Source organism: Ochotona princeps, chromosome 23 (assembly GCF_030435755.1).
Source record: "Ochotona princeps isolate mOchPri1 chromosome 23, mOchPri1.hap1, whole genome shotgun sequence".
Lineage (NCBI taxonomy): Eukaryota > Metazoa > Chordata > Mammalia > Lagomorpha > Ochotonidae > Ochotona > Ochotona princeps.
The window spans coordinates 21785360-21803904 of record NC_080854.1 but is presented as its reverse complement, the minus strand read 5'-3'; the positions used below and the strand labels follow the sequence as shown (position 1 = coordinate 21803904).

Below are 18545 nucleotides of genomic sequence, written 5' to 3'. Positions count from 1 at the left end.
CCACTGAATGCTCAACCAGCGCCTTTAGATGCTGATGCAGAGAAACAGATAAATGAGACCTGAGTTCCTTGGGGGTTCCCATTCTATCTCTATTGATAGCAGGGAGCATGTAGCCAAATAAATAATCCTTCCTCGACTGTCAAATGGCTCGTGAAAACTTCATGGTAGTACCATAGAAGCCCAGAGGAGGGAGCTAGAGAACTTAACTCTTGAAATGGCCCTAAGGAGCAGGTTCTAACCATAGTTCTCCACCTTCTGGCAGGCTCTCTCATCCTGTCTTCTGGGGAGAGGGAGAATGGCTCACCAGTGTCTCCCTCATTGTAAATGCCACCATTCATCATAAAGTCCAGCTCTAATGCACATACAAGTGGCCAAGGGCACTATTTCACTGACCCACGAGTCTGCAGGTCAGGACTTGGGACCTGTCCAGCAGGGCTAAGAGGAATTCCAGGCAGCAGCTATTCCACCCCTCCACTGATAAGCTCTTCCCACGTGGTGTGTGATTCCTTCACTCTGCCTGTTTCCTCTGAGCACTGTTTAAGTACTGCCTAGATCTTCAACCCTCAGGGCACTTTGTCTTAGAAAACAGCATGGTAGATTGTGGTGGGAGAGGGGACATCTGTGGCACAGCAGCTATGACATTGCTTGGAATGACTAAATCCCATGTTGGAGTGCCTTGTTCTGACTTCATTCCCGATTCTAACTTCCTGCTGATGTGCACCCTGGCAAGTAGCAAGTGATGGCTCAAATACATGGGTCCCTAACCCTCAACCTAGAGATCTGGGCTTTGTGCTAGCTCAGTCCAGGCCATTACAGTATTTGAATGAACAAGTAGATCTCTCTCCGCCTATCTGTGTCTGTCTCTTTCCTCTCTCCCTCTCTGCCTTTCCCATGAAATAATTTTTAAGACAACAGGACCCAACTGGGAGTTAGAATCACTCTTTGAGGCAAAAGAACATTCTGGTTTGTAAATGCAATAGTCTCATTTTTCTCTCTTGGTAATGAAGAGAGCTTGTTTTCCCTCTGTCCTGAGCATGCACTCAGAGAAAAGCATATGCAAGATTCCATTGCAGGGACAGCCTTCTGAACAGGTGGCAGAGCAGTCCTCCGACAGCTGCGAGCCTGGCCCTCTCAAGGGTGTCTTTGACCAGCTCACTGCTCCACGAGCCCCGCTCAGACACCAGCGCCCTCTCTCCGGACTGTCTCCTGAGACATGCAGCACTGTCAGCAGAGGTGGCTCATCTCTTTGTCCAGTTCTCAGGGAAAATTCTGGTAACTACAAATCACCTCCCTTCCTCATCCCGCCCCAAGGGGCTGAGGAACAGAGCTGCTAGGATGGAGGCACTGACCAGTGTGGGATGCCCTGCACCCAGATGGAGAGGTGTCCCAAAGGCTGTGGTCCCTGAAGGAGGCACCGACTGGGTGGCTTAAGCAACAGAAACAGTCCCATCACTGGGAAAATGCTTAATTATAGAACCTAGCTGAGCCCGGCACAGTAGCCTTGTGGCTAAAGTCCTAGCCTTGAATGTGCCGGGGTCTCATATGAGTGCCAGTTCTAATCCTGGCAGCCCCTCTTTCCATCTAGATCCTTGCTTGTGGCCTGGGAAAGCAGTCAAGAACAGCCCAAGGCCTTGGGACCCTGCACCCACATAGGAGACCTGAAGAGCTCCTGGCTCCTGGCTTCAGATTGGGGCAGCTCCAGCCATTGCAATCACTTGGGGAGTGAATCATCCCAGCCATTGCAATCACTTGGGGAGTGAATCATCAGATAGAAGATCATCCTTTCTGTCTCTCCTCTCTATATATCTGACTTAGCAAGACAAATAAATACATCTTAAAAAAAAAAGCTAGGACCTGGCACAGTAGCCTAACGGCTAAAGTCGTCACCTTGAACGCGCCGGGATCCCATATGGGTGCTGGTTCTAATCCCAGTGGCCCTGCTTCCCACCCAGCTCCCTGCTCGTGGCCTGGGAAAGCAGTCAAGGACAGCCCAAGGCCTTGGGACCCTGCACCCACGTGGGAGACCCAGATCCTGACTCTTGGCTTCAGAGGTCCGGCCATTGCAGCCAATCAGGGAGTGAATCAGTGGATGAAAGATCTTCCTCTCTGTCTCTCCTCCTTTCTGTATATCTGACTTTGTAATAAAAATATATATATTTTTAAATCTAGCATATCAGACTTCCCACAGCCTAGCCCCTTCAAGCCTGACAGTCCATGCTTCCCTTAAACATCCTGGCGGGAAGGAGTGGGTGAACAAACACGCCAAGTACATGCACCTGTTGTCAGCCAATGACCTGCCACCTTGTTACATGGCGAGTACACACTCATGTGCCCAACACCTTCTCCTTTACCTAAGTCCAGTTCCAGCATTAGTACTGTTTCCTCCTTTCCTGACCCTTCCCTTGTTGGAAATATTATATTCCACTTCTCTCAACAGCACTTACCCACTTAGTACATAGGCATGAAGCTGTATGTTTCACGCTCTATTGCTAGAGAAGTCCTCTTCCACACTCAGGCAAAGCTTGAGTGTGTCTTACCCTCCACATTCTGTAAGGGTGAACCGTAAGCAATTCCTATAACACATATTGATAATAATAACCAAAAACCTTTTAGGCACTGTGCTAAGTGTTTTTCTGGCATTATCTTATTTAACTCAAACAGCACTCTATTAAGGAAGGTATATTATTATCCTCCTTTTACAGCTGAAGAGATTGGTAATTTGAAGTTACAGAATTGGCCCAAAATAGTGTAACTAGTCAGACACAGTGCTTAATCCCTAACACATTTCTATATGACCAAGAAGTTCCTGCCAATGGTACCTTTCACAAAAAGGCAATGTCTTCTATGGAGTAAGTACTATGCACAAAGGGCTGTTCCTGCTGCCAAAGCAACTGGCATGTATTACAGACAGAATATATGGCCCCTACAGAGTCCACACCCTCTTCGTCAGAGCCCATCTGTGTTACCCTACGTGACAACGGAGAATGACAGTTGTAAATGGAATGAAGGTTGCTAATAGGAAGCCTTTAGAGCAGGGATATCATTCTGTGGGTGAGCACAACGTCACCTCAAGAATTATTAATAGCAAGAAGGGGGGCATTGGGGAGAGATTCAAGAGGGATGCTCAGGATGCAGGAAGGGATCCCAGCCACGGAGTGGGCAGCCTCTGGCAAGGAAACGGATTCACTCTGGGGCTTCCAGAGAAGGCATACTCCCGTGGTTGATACACTGCTTTTCACCCTGGTGACAGATTGGTGTCAAGTTTCTGATCTAAAGAAATGGAGGATGAGGCATTTGGTTATTTTAGGCTTCTGCATTTGTGATCATCCTTTACAACGGTGACTAGGAAGCCAAGTCAGGGTGCACAGACATCCAGTCAGCCCTAAATTATCCTGATGAAGAGAGTTGTTTTGAGGAAAAATAAGCAGATTGCTCTCAAACAAACAAACAATATCTGCCTCCCACACCTCCTTCATAATTCTTCACAGGCCAGGTATGCCACTCCCAGCCTCACCTACTGCCTAAGCTCATGGTTTCCTGCACAGTCCCTACACTATTCCGAACAAAACTCTGAAAATAAGGACAGAATTATCCCAGAAAGATGATTATCACCCAAAACATGCAAGGCATCTTTGTATAGTAGCATTACTCGAGGATTTTTTTTTTCCTAAAATGTTTGCTGTACACTAGCTTCCTCCCCAAGACCAGTTCTTGGTGTGCATAAAAGTTTGGAGTACATAGCACAGCTTGGAAATGGCAATTTTTGAGTCGATTCTAAGAATTTTACCCTTCAGAGGCCTACACCATGATGTGGACATATCAGTTGTGTGCTTTTATAGTCACAGGCTCATGTCCCTTCTCACTGGGCATGCTGACCCTATGGGATCAGTTATTTGAGTCTCTGGGATATCCGGCCATGCTGAGGCTATGGACACTCCTAGCAAGGTGGTCACGGGGTTGGAGCTGGGATCCTCATTCACCTTTCCTGTCCAGTTGCCTTGCAGGAATTTCCTGGCCCAAGTGGGCAGCAAGTCCATTTCATCCTAATGAGCAGTTTGATGTTTATGCACCTAGAGAAATGGAAATAATATAGCTGCCACCCTATTTCCCTCTCTTTTAAATAGTTGTTTTTGAATTTGAGAGGCAGACAGACACAATGACAGTGACAGTGAATGTTCCCATCTATCATTTCACTTCCCAAAGGCTTCCAACAGCCCACCAGCGGAAGTCAAAGCCAAGAGAAGGGAGCTTAGCCCAGGTTCCATGGGAGTGGCAGGGACCAAAGTACTGGAGCCGCCTCCCAGGTGTGCATGAGCTACAAGAAGCTGCAGTCAGGAGTGGTGCCAGGGACAGCCAGCACCAGGCTGCTCACAGGTCCCCAGCCTGCTCTTCTCCAGAGACTTTACATGCACCTGAAGCAATCAGGGTTGTACACAGAGGGTAACCTTGGGATCCAGACCATCTTGTTACCAATCCTGCCGCTACCAGCTCATCAGGGTGTGACTTCATGCATCTTCCTTAACATTGAGAGTCAGCTTTCCTACCTGTGAAATAGCATTTGAAAACCACTCCTCCACTGGGACAGTTAATGTGTCCTGCTTCTTCAGGACTTCGCAGGGTAAGTGTGAGGCTACCAGAGTTCAGAAAAGCAGAACAACTTCTCAAGGCCACACAGCTGATAAGGAGCAGAGATGGAATTTGGGGCCAGGGCACTGTGTCTGCAAGACTACATACTCCCCACCCTGTTGGATACACTTTGTCCCATTTGTTCCCAATTCCTTCTGAATCACTCACGCCACTCAACCATCCCATCCATAGACAGTCTCTCCCACGTTGCTGCGCCACCACCCTGGGAGTTCCCAGGAGCCGTGAGGTGACCCTGCAGGTCAGCGAGTGGCCAGGCTCCAGGTCAGCTGAGCATGACTCCGCCCTCGGCGGCTGGCGGGGCTAGACCGCTTTCCCGGCTGCGGGCTGCGCACTGGGCACCAGCCCGGCAGGTGCGTCGCTGCGCTCTGGGCGCACGCACCTGCCCGAGCAAGCACAACCTGGTGCTGGCGGCCGCCGATGCGCGGTGGGATCCCTGCCCAGCTGGGGAGGAGGAAGGCAGTTGTTTTCTTCCTGGTGGAACGTTGTGCTTGAAACGGTTCCACCAGGGCTGTTCTCGCCTCCGACTCAGGAAGAGCTGTAATTAACACAGCAACAAACGCCCACAACGCTAACTGGCAGAGGGAGTGTAACACGAGCCGCTGCTCCAACCCAACTGGGCCAAGTGCGTTCCCTCCTTGCCTTGCGCTCCCTCTGTTTTGGTTGTGCCGCCATCCAACTGTAGCGTTTCTTCAAACATGTCAGTGGCTGCTGTTTGTGTTTTGGGTTGAATGGTTTCACACTCATCGCCGGAGACGGTACCCTACCAGCTGCTTTGCTGAGGACTTGGTTTGTGTGGCTTCTGGAGTGTCAGGTGGAAAAACCAAACGAGTGGGAGGCAGGAGAGAAGGGCACTTACCACCTGCGACTGATTGCCTGCCACTGGATCCAGCCCCCGGAGCAGGACAGGTAGAACCGGTCTGTCCGGTCCTCCAGCTACCACTCGGAAACTGTCCATCTTGCCTAGAGGCTGGAGCCTACAACCAGGCTCTAACTACTGGGCCTACAGCGTGCACAGGGAGAAGGGACGGGGCGTGTCCTAACTAGTGCTACAAACAACCCAGAGGCCAGAAAGGCCTGGGGTGGGGCTGCGGGGCATCCAGGGGTCAGCAAGCTGCAGGACTCTTTCACACACCTCTGTAAGGATCTGATCTTGGGTGGTGCTGCATATTGCTCCCATCCAGGGCTCCGCAGACACTCGGCTGGGCATTACGTGGGAATTCCACAAGCATAGACTCTCAAGCCCTGGCCTGGACCTAATGATTCAGAAACTATACTGTAACAAGATTCCCAGGTGATCTGCAGACCCACCGAAGTCCAGGAAGCACTAGCACAGTCCACATTCAAAGATTCAGGTGTTGGGCAAAGGGGCTAATCAGCCTTGGAAGTCTGCATCCCACTTCTCCCTTCCAGGGCACCCTGGGAAGCAGCAGGTTATGCCCTAAGTCCTTGGGTTCCTGCCACCCTTGGGAGAGATCCGATGGAGTCCTTGGCACCTGGTTTTAACGTGGCCCAGCCCTGGCTGTTGGGTGAATTGGGGATGTGAACCCGCAGATGAGAGCTCTGTGACAATAAATACATTGCAACTGCGGAACAGGCAGTGGCATTCAGAGAAATGTCACCTGCTCCAGCTGAAGCGCTGCGGCCCTTTGAAGCTGCTTAGGAGTTCCTGCTGATTGCCACTAAGGTGTGATGAATGCAGGAGCAGAGCCTGCTCTACTGTCTGGGCCTGAAAAGCTCAGGGACTGCCTGGGGAGCCAAAACCCAAACAAGTAATTTAACAGTAACTTTGGGATAATAATGCCAGCAGTTACTGAAGGCAGAGTGACTATCATATTAGCAGCTCTTAGATGTTAGGCACTAGGGCCCGGCGGTGTGGCCTAGTGGCTAAAGTCCTCGCCTTGAACGCCCCAGGATCCCATATGGGCGCCAGTTCTAATCCCGGCAGCTCCACTTCCCATCCAGCTCCCTGCTTGTGGCCTGGGAAAGCAGTAGAGGACGGTCCAATGCATTGGGACCCTGCACCCACGTGGGAGACCCAGAAGAGGTTCCAGGTTCCTGGTTTTGGATCGGCGCGCATCGGCCCGTTGCGGCTCACTTGGGGAGTGAATCATCGGACAGAAGATCTTCCTCTCTGTCTCTCCTCCTCTCTGTATATCTGACTTTGTAATAAAATAAAATATATCTTAAAAAAAAAGTTAGGCACTATATGGAAGTAAGTTCTGTAGGTTTACTGTGCTAAATAGTGACCAATTGTGTACATCTGTGTCCCTACACATATGGATTTACTGATATATATATATATATACACACACATATATACACATACACACCTCTTTGTGAGTAGGTATCTCAAGAGACAAAGAGGATATATATTCTATCATATAGGTAATCAATATTAATTGGGTCAATAGCTGGATCCTGTGATAATAGTTGCATATTGTTGTAAAAGAAAAAGAACTTTGTATTTTATATCAAACCAGCATATATCTGCTCCAACAGTAAAATGTATCACCAAACCAGCAATCCATTTCACATCTTTCAAAACCCCAATTCTACAACAGTACTTCAAAAAGTTCATATAAAAATAGAATTAAAATATTGGTTTACTTTAGTGCAAAACAGCTTTGAAGCCCATATGTGGTTTTTTTTTTATTCACAATACATTTTCTGAAGATCTTTTATACACACTCATTACAAGTACCTGGCCCCCATTTGATCATGGTGGGTTGTAGGAGCCCAGAAGGTCCAGCATAGCTGTACTTCAAGAATCTTGCTAAGCTTTCTGGTCACAATAACCCAACACACCTCCTACATGCCCATTATGGCCTCCTGAGCCACAGTATTCTCATGGATTACAGGTTGTAACTTTTTCAGAGCTGTTCTGTTCTTATGAGTTATTGATCTGCAAGCCAAGAGTTTACAAACTGAGGCCACACTCAATGGCCTGTAATAGTCCCAATTTATTCTGTCAAGTACCCCAAGTTCTTTAACTGGGCACTTAATCAATTGAGCTGTGCAGAGTGAGTGCCAATGAAAAGCAGAAAGAGCATCCTGGAGGATTGTTACAATGTTTTAATTCATTTCTTTGCTCCCATAAAAAGGGGATAATGGCCACAACACATTACAGAGAAATGTTCCCCCTCTATTTTAGGTCTGTGCTATGTTCTAAGTACCTAGGACAGAGCCTAGAAAATAGGTGCTCAATAACTATTTTGAGTTGAACAAAACTGAATTGGAGTTTGAGTCCATAGCCCAAGCAGAGATTATCAGTCTAGATTATGTCATGACACTAAAACATGTATTCCCTTACACTGTAGTCCTTTTTGAGACCAGTGCTATTAAGACAATGCAATGGGAGGCAAACAACAGTTCTAGAAGGAGAAGGTGGAAAACATGCATCCAATAACATACCATAAGAGGTGTGATAAGACTGACTTTCAAGCATGCATGGTGGGAAAGCAGAGAAAAGGTGGACAACCCAATCTAGAATATCAATTTCTATTTCTAAAATAAATGTTTCTAGAAGGCAAAAAACCTTGTTCATCAAGGCTTCCCAATTCACTCTAATAACAGATAATATTTATTGAGTACTTAATACAGCCCAGGCACAAGCTTATCTTTTTTCTCTCACTCTTTAAATGCTTCAGTTTACTGAGTCACCTCCAAAATATTTGCTGTTTCAGCAGTTTAATTCTACCACTCCTCTTCATGCAAAGATGGGGTGGGACACAGTGGAAATGAAACAGAAAGGAGAAGGAAGAGTTACAGGAAAGTAAGGCTGGGTCATTCAATTGACTGAACCTGCCATTCAATCCCCAAACTCATGTGTGGTAAAAAAGACCACCACTGAAATGTCTCTCCAACGTCAGTTCTCCCCTTCTGCTTCCCTATTGTGTGAGCACATGGGCATCACTGGAGGATGCAGTGTCCAAGGTGCTGTTTTGAGAGCAGAGACCTGCCAATACTAGCCTATATTTTACACTGACCAGTCCTTACACTGTTCCCTAAAGAGAGGTGCTATTAAATACTCCCATTTCACAGAAGAAGAACTGAGGCTTACAAAGATTTAATGTTTCTGTTGATCATCAAGGACCAATAGACACAAAGCAGGATTCAAACCCAGAGAGGCTGACTTCTGAGTCACCCCGGCACGACAGCCTACTGACAAAATCCTTGCTTTGCATGTACCAGGATCCCATAAGGGCTCTGATTCATGCCCCAGCTGTTCCACTTCCCATGTCAGCTCCCTGCTGGTGGCCTGGGAAAGCAGTAGAGGATGGCCCAAAGCCTTGGGACCCTGCACCACTATGGAATATGGATGTTCCGAGCAGCATCTTAGCTGCTGTGCCACATGTCTGCCCCCAGGAAGATCTACTATATTCAAAGGAAATGTTTCGTAGAAAATGTATAGGAGGAAAAAAAAATCCATAAGGGCATTTATTAAAGAGCATTAAGACTGGTAATGGAATTGTTTTCCAAGTGAAATTTAACTTTTCCAAGTTTAAACGGTACAGAAGATAAATCTTAAACACTGCAAACATCTATATATTCATTCCAGGAGGAAGTACGAGGGATCAACTGCACATTTTGGGGGGCATTCTTTCATTGCCTGGAGAGACATTCATCATTCTTTTTGGCCATCCAGCCCCTACGTTCTGCAATTCTTGACCAACATCCCTCCCTGCTTCTGACACACAGCCCATTTCCCATTAGACAGCAGAAAATGTTGGACTCCAGGTTTCTCAGCCTCCCTGCGCTGGGCACAGGAGCTTCAGCTGGCTTCCTTCAACAGATGCATCCCCTCCATACGTTAAAGGAGGAGAGCCTACCTGCAGTGATGTGAAGGTGGCTGTTCGTGCTGATGGCAGCAGCACCTGATTTTCAGCGGCAGTAGTGACCACAGCTGTGCTGGCAGTCTCTGCGCTGTACCAGTGTCAGGTATATATGCAGTGCAGGCTGCCACATCGGTGCCTACAGGAGACACACTGCACCATGACATGGGCGTTATTCAGGCATGGTTCTATCTGCAGCTGCCCATACATTCTGTGAGCCACCTAACATCCTTAAATAAATGAATTCTTTAGCTCCTAGAATCAACTCTATTTCAGCTGACCCAATTTCTACTTAGAGTATTCTGGAAAGGACAAAATGATTTACAGCAATTATGTCTATTATAAAGAAATGAAAATAAAATTCCACCAAAGCCCCTTTGGGATAAGAATGCTCCACAGGCAGTCCCCTTTGCTACAAAGAAAATAACCTGGGAGAGGAGCCTGCACATGCACAAAGTATGGAAAATGACAATGACAATTTTCTTTTAGAAGTCATAATCTCACTAGTTTTTTTAAAGCAGAGACTAATTTTTTAACCATTTCTTAATCCAAGTTCTTGTAACTGGTAACAACAAAAAAAAAAACAGTGGAAGAAATACAAGAAGCTAGAAAATCCTTAATCCATCACTAAGGGTAATATCTTAAGCTGACCATGAAAGAAACGGCTTAAGCAAGAACATCCAGGAAGTTGAGGTGGACAGCATGAAATACGCAGACGTCAACTTTGTTAGATGTCATTGGGTGAAATACTTTACAAGCTCATAAGGATCACATATTGTGAAGAAAAATTAACATTCTGTGTAAAAACTAGTCAAACATGATTCTCGTTAACCAGTAAATTTATAGCACAAAATAATAGTTAAAACAAAAATAGCAACAGGAGAATCACTTTTCATTAGAAGATCAAGGTTCCAAGCAAATATCCCCTAATTAATTCTTTCAACAGCATCAGGAAGTTATTATTTAGCATTTTTGGAGACAGCACTCAATATTTTCAAAGTGTTTTGCCAGCAGTAATTAGATATTCTTTTCATCAACCTTGTAAAGTGGCCAGTATCATTATCCCCATTTTAAAGAAAGGCAAGGCACTGAATGAATAAATATGTAGAGTGGAGACCACTAACATTTTCCTACCCCATTTTCCTACTACTTTTTAGACTCGCATCCTTTTAATGCCACTCAAACACCCAGGGAGTGGTAAAATTGCTTCTCTTCTGCCTGTGAGAAGACAGGTAAGACTCTGGACAGGGTGCTCACATTCCAGATCTGAGTGCCTGAGTTCGAGGCCTGGCTGCAGCTGCCAATCCCAGCTTCATTCTAAGGCAAGACTCCAGTAGGCAAGTCCCTCCCATCCATAAGGTAGGACTGCACTTAGGTTGGGCTTGGCTCTCAGGAAGTTACTATGGGGCATTTTTATAGACAGCCTGCAATAGTTTCAGAACCGTGGCCAAAGTGAGCGATTTGCAGATTGAGTCTGCAGGTGGGAGTTCTCTCCCTTCCCCCACCACACCATCTCCCTCTTAATTTCTTAAAAATGCCTAAAGAAAACACTGAAGTTCATACACACATTTGTACACCCTTCACCTCAGAGAGAGTTACCTATTTTGTCTCTGGTTAAGGCCTGACTCAACCATGGTTTTAGATACAGAATTGAAGCCAGATGACACATAACTCCTGAAATAGTTCCCTCTGTAAAGGAAAGAAGGTCCTAAGCATTTGTGTCTTACAGTAACAAGCTTCACAAATTCTGTTCCTCCCACAAACAATTCTGAATTTATTTTGTTTCATTAACAGCCAATCTATGCACCACTATCCCCCTCAGCCAACCTTACAGACCATTTTTAACAGAAAGATGTCACAGCACTTAAAAACTACCAGATTCCTTGATGATTTTAGAAAAACCTACCCGTTGAGAATAATACAATCTGATTTGTTGTAAAAGAGAATAATTCAAAGCTGGGCAATCAGATTTAATAATTTTGCATAAGAGAACCAAACCTATTTGTAAAGGTTGACATCATATATTTCTTCACAAAAAAGGCAAAAATTGACCATACAAATTTATAATTCTTATGCCCTGTAATTATACTGTTTCATATTTTCCTTTTATGAGAAAAATGTCAACTGTGTATTTTCTTTGTAATTTGGTTGGTTAATTTGCTAAATGTTAGCAATTATAGCAAAATATGAATAACAAAAAAAGAAAAGTTCTCAGATCATATAACCTTTTGTTCTCCACTGCATGTATTTCAACTATATCAAAGCAAAATAAATTGGAATTAGTAACATGCTATTTTCCATTCATCTAAATGACAATTAAGCTAAGTGAAGAAAATTCAGCCTTAAAGTGTATAGAATTATTCAACATTGAACCGAAAAGAGTTCAGTCCTGTCAGGGTAGCTTCAGTCACTACTTTGTTTTGTTATCTTGGAAAAGCTGTTTTAGGAAACTTAGATTTTAATGCACACTATTTTTAAAAGCTGTCCTTTCATTATAAGAACATTATAGTAATTCTGGTCAGATGTTTATTTTCCTTAGTTATATCTTACTGAATGCTTCATCTGAGGAAAGCACCAGTTAGAAGAACAAAACATGAGCTATGATAGAAAATCACTTGAAGGTTTACATTGGAGTAAATCCAAAAAAATGGCCTCACCAAAACTCATCAACACTCTTTGCATTTCTCCTTAATACCTTCCATGGGTCCCAGATATTTAGTTATGTGATGCTATTTGACTCAGATGTGCAATCCCAGGGAGCAGGAGCAAAAGAAAAAGGAGAGCAAGACAGGAAAATCAGGAAAGCCAACACAAGGATGCAGTTGGAACCGACCACTGCTGATGCCTATTGAGTGCTCAGGCTATAGGACTTAGCCCTTAAGGACTATCAGCTGCATCTCATCATGACAGAAAGGTAAGAATTTACCCATTGGCTTCTATATGCAGTTGATCTGAATTTCACCTCTTAGAGCATGAAATGCTCCACACCTCCAGATGGGTAAAAAACCCAGAATTGAGGCGTTTGGTAGAGTCCATAAGCAACTCCAGGGTTGCAAATGAGCAGTGTATGTATGGACAGAGAATGAGGGACTGTCACCTCGTATCTGACATCAGACAGAATCCAGGCAGAGAAGTGACCCATGAGATGAGGCAGGGTTCTCAAGCACACACACTGTGCTATGAGATTGGATTTCCAAATGCAGCAGAAAGTCAGAAGTCACTCACCTGAAGTTGTAGACCCATCCACCAAATGGAAATCAGTGAATGCCAAGAGCCATGCCAACTCTACCATAAGATGTGGAGTGGTGTAGGGGTCAGTACAACCCTGTGAACCCAAAATTCTCTCAGCTTGATAATCTATACAACCTGGCTCAATGTCATTTACCTACAAAAACAACTCAGAAATCACTGCCCTTTGGGAAGTTTGCCTAATTCTCTCCCACCAATACCACGGGGTTGGTTTCCCCATTCTACATTCTAATAATGCCCACTGTACAGATATCTGCCATTGCCCTTGTCAACTTGGACTATAATTACCTGTTTGTGGTCCAGTCTTCCTGTCGTGGGGTGTGAGAATGGTCTCATCGGTCTTTGAATCTCAAGCACAGCGCTGTACAGCCAGCAGGCACAGGTAGCAAACGTGAGGAAGAAGCTGGAGATGCGAAAAGAGTAGGGAGTGAGACTGAGCAGGTCGAAGAGCTGAGAGAAAGTGCCCAAAGCAGTGTGTAGGACCCACCTGAAGCTGGTGAGGTTATGAAGGAAACCAGGTATTCACCTGTGTAACACTAGCACCACTTGAAAACAACTTTGAACCAGCTGTCATGCATTTTGATGTGTGCTGCCATAGAATGTCAGATTTTTTTTAAAGAAAGATCTGTTTGTCTTATTTGAAAGGTAGAATGATAGAGAGAGAGCTTCTATTCATTGGTTCACTCCCTAAATGATATCTACAGCCAGAGCAGGGCCAGACAGAAGCCAAGAGCCAGGAACTCCATTTTGATTTTTTACATGGTCGGCAGAGGACTAAGCATTTGCATCATTGCAGTCAGCTGATCTTGCAAGTTTGCTAAATTGGCAACAGGCTTTGAGAGCAAAGTGGCTGAAACTCAAAGTCACAACGTGTCTATCAGAGAAGAAATTCCAGTAAGTAGGAAGGGAAAGTCTCACTGTCCTCTATTGGGTTCCCTAGTAACAGAGTCTGAGGCAATTGATTGTTGGGCCAGAGGAGCAGGAAGGGAACCTGAGCAGCTGAATATCCATCTGTTTTATCCCGGAGTTGCTGCAACAAAGTACCTCAAGAAGAAAAAAAAAAAAAAGGAAAACCACACTGACTCACACAGCACAGGAGGCAGCAAATCTAAGATGGAGGTGTCCTGGGATTAGTCCCTCCTTGCTGCTGGTGATCTCCAGTAACCCTGGATGTCCATGAACTGTGGACATGTCACTCCAGTCTCCGCCTCCATCTTCACATGGCACCCTTTCTGAGACCCCTGCATCTTTACCTTGTAAGGACACCGATCATATCTTACACCAGGATGACTTCATTTTAATGATCAATTGATAAGAACCTTATTTCCATACAAGATCACACACAGGCAAAGGAGAAAAACACTTCAACATGTCTTTTGGGGAACATAATTAAACCCTTAAGAGAATGAAGGAGCAACATAGTACAGGAGAGAAGTTTGGTTGAGACCTGAGGTTGGTTCAGTTCCAGTTTGACCCTATGAGGAGCTTAGGGACCTGAACAGCATCACAGAGTGGTACCCTATCAAGGAATGAGGCTACAATTTTGTACTCTGTGAATTAGTGTATAATCCTAGGCATTTAAAAACAGATTTTATTGTATTGGAAAGGCTAATTTACAGAGAGAATGGGAGACCTAGATAAAGATCTTCCATCTGCTGGTTCACTCCCCAAACGGTCACAGTGGCTGGAGCTAACCCCTCAGGGTCTCCCATACAGGTGCAGGGTCCCAAGACCTTGGGCCATCCTCCATTACTTTCTCAGGCCACAATAGGGAGCTGGAATGTGAAGTGGAGCAGCCAGGACACAAACTGCTGCCCTTATGTGATGCCAACACTGTAAGGCAGAGGATGAGCTAACTGAGCCATCACGTCAGCCTCACCAGGCATTTTTAAATGTTTGTTTATTTTATTTATTTGAAAGACACAGAAAAGGGGAAGCAAGGGGATAGAAAGAGAACAAAAAATTCTGTCTACTGGTTTGTTTCCCAAACACACACAACAGCCAGACCTAAGCCAGGCTAAGTCCAGGAGCCTAGAGCTCAATCCATGTCTCCCAGGTGGGTGGCAGGAACTCAACTGCATGAGCTATCAACCTGCTGTCTCCCAGGTACACATTAACAGGAAGCTGGAATTGCAAATAGGGCCAAGACTGAAACCCAGGTAACTGAATATAGAATTTGAGAGCCCAAAGAGGCATCTTAGCCAGTAGACCAAACAGCTGCCTCCCACTCTCCCAAATATTTCTGAGCTGCTTCCATTTCCTGTAGGTCAATAGTCAAACCATACTGTGTATCAGGAAAAAAAGATGGCTGAACCCTAACCACAACTTCCCAACTCCACAGATACAAAGTAGAACCTGAGAATTTACGTTTATGACAAATTTTTGGCAGCGGAACACTTGGTACCCTTAGGAGAGAACCAAGTTTTGTTTTGTCACAGCAAAGAAGGGAGAAATCCCTAAGCAAAAAAAAAAAAAAAAAAAAAAAGGTGATGGAAAAAAGGGAGAAGATTCTGGTAGACTGTCAGACTGGATAAAAAGCCCCCAAAAGGAGTTACCAATTGTTTAAACAGTCGGTGAGACAAGTGGCGTGTACAGTAATGATGTGGGTGATTTTAAACCTCCAGAATCATTCTTGGGTTCCAGCCCCTCACCACACACCATGTTTATCTTGTGATCAAATTGGCCACTAGTGCCAATTCGCTCCTTCTTTCGATCTATGTCAGTCATTGAGCAGCTGTCAACTCCGCAGCAATACCATTCAGTCATTTCCAGGGCTGGAAGAGGCCCTTGAAGTGTGCTGCAGTTTGGTTATTTAACTCATGGAGACAAGGCTTCATGGCAGCTTTCAGCTGTGGCTGATGTCTAACTGCTTGCTCTTCTAGTAAGACAGTTATCAGAGACGGTATAAAATTACAACAATTTCACTGAATCCAAGAAAATGCTCTGTGGTTGGAAAGAGAAAAGAACAGATTTCAAATGTACTATCTGAAAGACAAATTAAAGATACATAATTTAAAGAAATGGTTAAAAACTAAGTGGAAAAAAAAAGCTTAAAATGGATTCGCCTTGATGTTCATAGAAGTGACTGGAAGTAAGAACTGGGAATCAAGTAAGTATTAACATCAGACTGACTTAGGGAAGTAGATGCTTAGAAAACAGCAGAATATCTCAAGTTAAAAGCAAAGAAGAGGGCCCGGCACGATAGCGTAGTGGTTAAAGTCCTCACCTTGCACACACCGGGATCCCATACGGGCGCTGATTCAAATCCCGGCGGCCCCACTTCCCATCCAGCTCCCTGCTGTGGCCTGGGAAAGCAGTCGAGGATGGCCCAAAGCCTTGGGACCCTGCACCCGCGTGGGAGACCTGGAAGAGCTCCTGGCTCCTGGCTCCTGGCTTCGGATCAGCTCAGTTCCGGCTATTGCAGCCACTTGGGGAGTGAACCATCAAACAGAAGATCTTCCTCTCTGCCTCTCCTCCTCTCTATATAACCACCTTTCCAATAAAAATAAATAAATCTTTTTTTAAAAAATAAAGAAGAAAGTTTTATAACAATTTTCTTCCATTTCAAAGTGAATGAAACATTGATGGGAAAGTCCTCAGGAGACAAGGGAAAAGAATGCTTCCTTTGGAGAGGGACATGTCTAAAGGCATCACAGGTTTTGAAACCAGGACCCATATCTTTCTTAGGCAGTAGCATAAGACTGCATTATGGTCCCAAAGGCTCAAAAAGTCAGAATTTTCAAATATCTATAATTTTGTATTGGAAAGTTTTTTTCTTCATAGAAAAGAAAAATGTTCCCACTGTAGAACTTTTCCAAACTAGAGTATTTATACTTCTAAAGTATGCATAGTTAGTAATAATCCTTCCAAAACTAGGAAGAAAATTGCACATACTCATGATGCTACCATTGGGGAAAAATCACATACTATATTATTTTTCATCATTATAACTGAGATTTTCTATTTATTGATCACATTGTGGCCCAATTTTTCTACTTACCATCATATCACAAACTTGGTCAATATTTGATGGAATCTTTTTGCTTTACATAAATCAGCCTTACTTGTGTATACACCCCATTCCTTATACTACTGAAGTATGAAGAATGTTATCAAGGAACTCCAAACTTCCCACACTGGAATCAAAAGCCAGAACCATAGGAGACTATTACATTTTGATTCTAAAGTCAGAGTGGACAGCATGAAAAAGCAATTTTTTAAAAAAGATTTATTTGGTTTTATTGGAAAGTCAGATATACAGAGAGGAGGAGAGGCAGAGAGGAAGATTGTCCACTAATTCACTTCCCAAGTGGCTGCAATAGCCGGAACTGAGCTGATCCGAAGCCAGAAGCCAGGAGCCAGGAGCTTCTTCTGGGTCTCCCACACGGGTGCAGGGTCCCATGGTTTTGGGCCGTCCTCGACTGCTTTCCCAGGCTGCAAGCAGGGAGCTGGATGGGAAGCAGGGTGACCAGGACATGAATCATGCCCATATGGGATCCCGGTGTGTGCAAGGTGAGGACTTTAGCTGTTAGCCTACCATGTTGGGCCCTGAAAAAGCAATTTTATCTCCATGAAATTATTCTTTCAATAATCTGTCCATGTTCTAGAAACACCTTGTACTCTGCAATGTTACCAAACTCAATACCAAAAGTGAAACTTTTTGATTTATTCGGTTTAGTTTTGCCTATAGGTACAAATACATTATACATACATACCTGCACATATATCTATATATGTATGTATTAAGTAGATAGATATATGTGCCTAATGGAGACACAATTTTATATCCTACTTTTTCCTAAGGTTAAAATATATCACAATTGGTAGTCTTCTGTGTCCATAGATTCAAACAATGGTGAATTATTGAATAAAGGCACCATTATCCAGTGGTACCATTGCTATCATTATTCTACCTACCAAATATTCATTAAAACTGTGTGTGTGTGTACATGTGTGTTTAAGAGAGGTGGGTGGGGAGAGAAAGCGGGAAGGAGAGAGAAAGAGAGAGACAGAGAGAGAGCCTGAATTAGCTTGTGAGTGAGAACAAAACTGTGGTTTGATTGGTTACTAGTAAGCCAACCACGCTGTGTTCCTAGGTATGGACTAATCTCCAGAGCAGACAAATGAGTTGCTGTTTAACAGGCTCTGTGTAATCTGCTTTGAACACACCAGGTGGATCTCCAATTATAATGCTTCCCAAGCCTTAGCTTAACAAAATGAGTTCTAGCTCCCCATCTTCTCCATGTGTTGTTTTCAGTAAATACACATTTGGCCTTGAATGAATGAAGATTTCACAAACCTTGTTTCAGGATCCATATAGCCTATCCTATTTATCTGATTCCACCACTCACACCTTACTCTCACTCCTTTTTCAATGAACAATCCATTTTGCTATCACATGAAATCTCCAAGTTTTCCACTGAGAATAAATTCAGCCAGTCAAAGCCAGAAATCACCTTTCTTCAAAAGACAAGAAATGTACACCTTGAGGAAGCATTGGGTTTACCAATTAAGACATGGATTGGGATGTCCACATCTTGTGCCAGACAGCCTGGGCTCAAGTCCTGGAACCACCGCAGTTTCCAGCTTCCTGCTAGTTTGTACCCTAGGGGACATCGGGTGATGGTTCAAATATCTGGGTCTCTTTTACCAACATGGGAGACCTGGATTGAGTTTTCAGCTCCCAGAGTCAGCCTGGTCCAACCACAATGGTTGTGGATATTTGAAGAAATAAGCCAGAAGATGGATGAAAGTTCATCTTTCTCTGTCTCTCTCTCTCTCCCACTCAAATAAATAAACTCTTTAAAAAATTCATGT

The 18545-nt window shown here is 44.4% G+C and overlaps 1 long non-coding RNA gene across 1 annotated transcript; it reads left to right on the top strand.

The window, feature by feature from the left end:
* The first annotated feature begins 5134 nt into the window (after window positions 1–5134).
* LOC131483133 (uncharacterized) lies at window positions 5135–18039 on the top strand. Its single transcript, XR_009247545.1, has 3 exons — window positions 5135–5269; window positions 12191–12393; window positions 17825–18039. It is a non-coding gene; the product is annotated as an uncharacterized LOC131483133 (long non-coding RNA).
* Window positions 18040–18545: the final 506 nt, after the last annotated feature.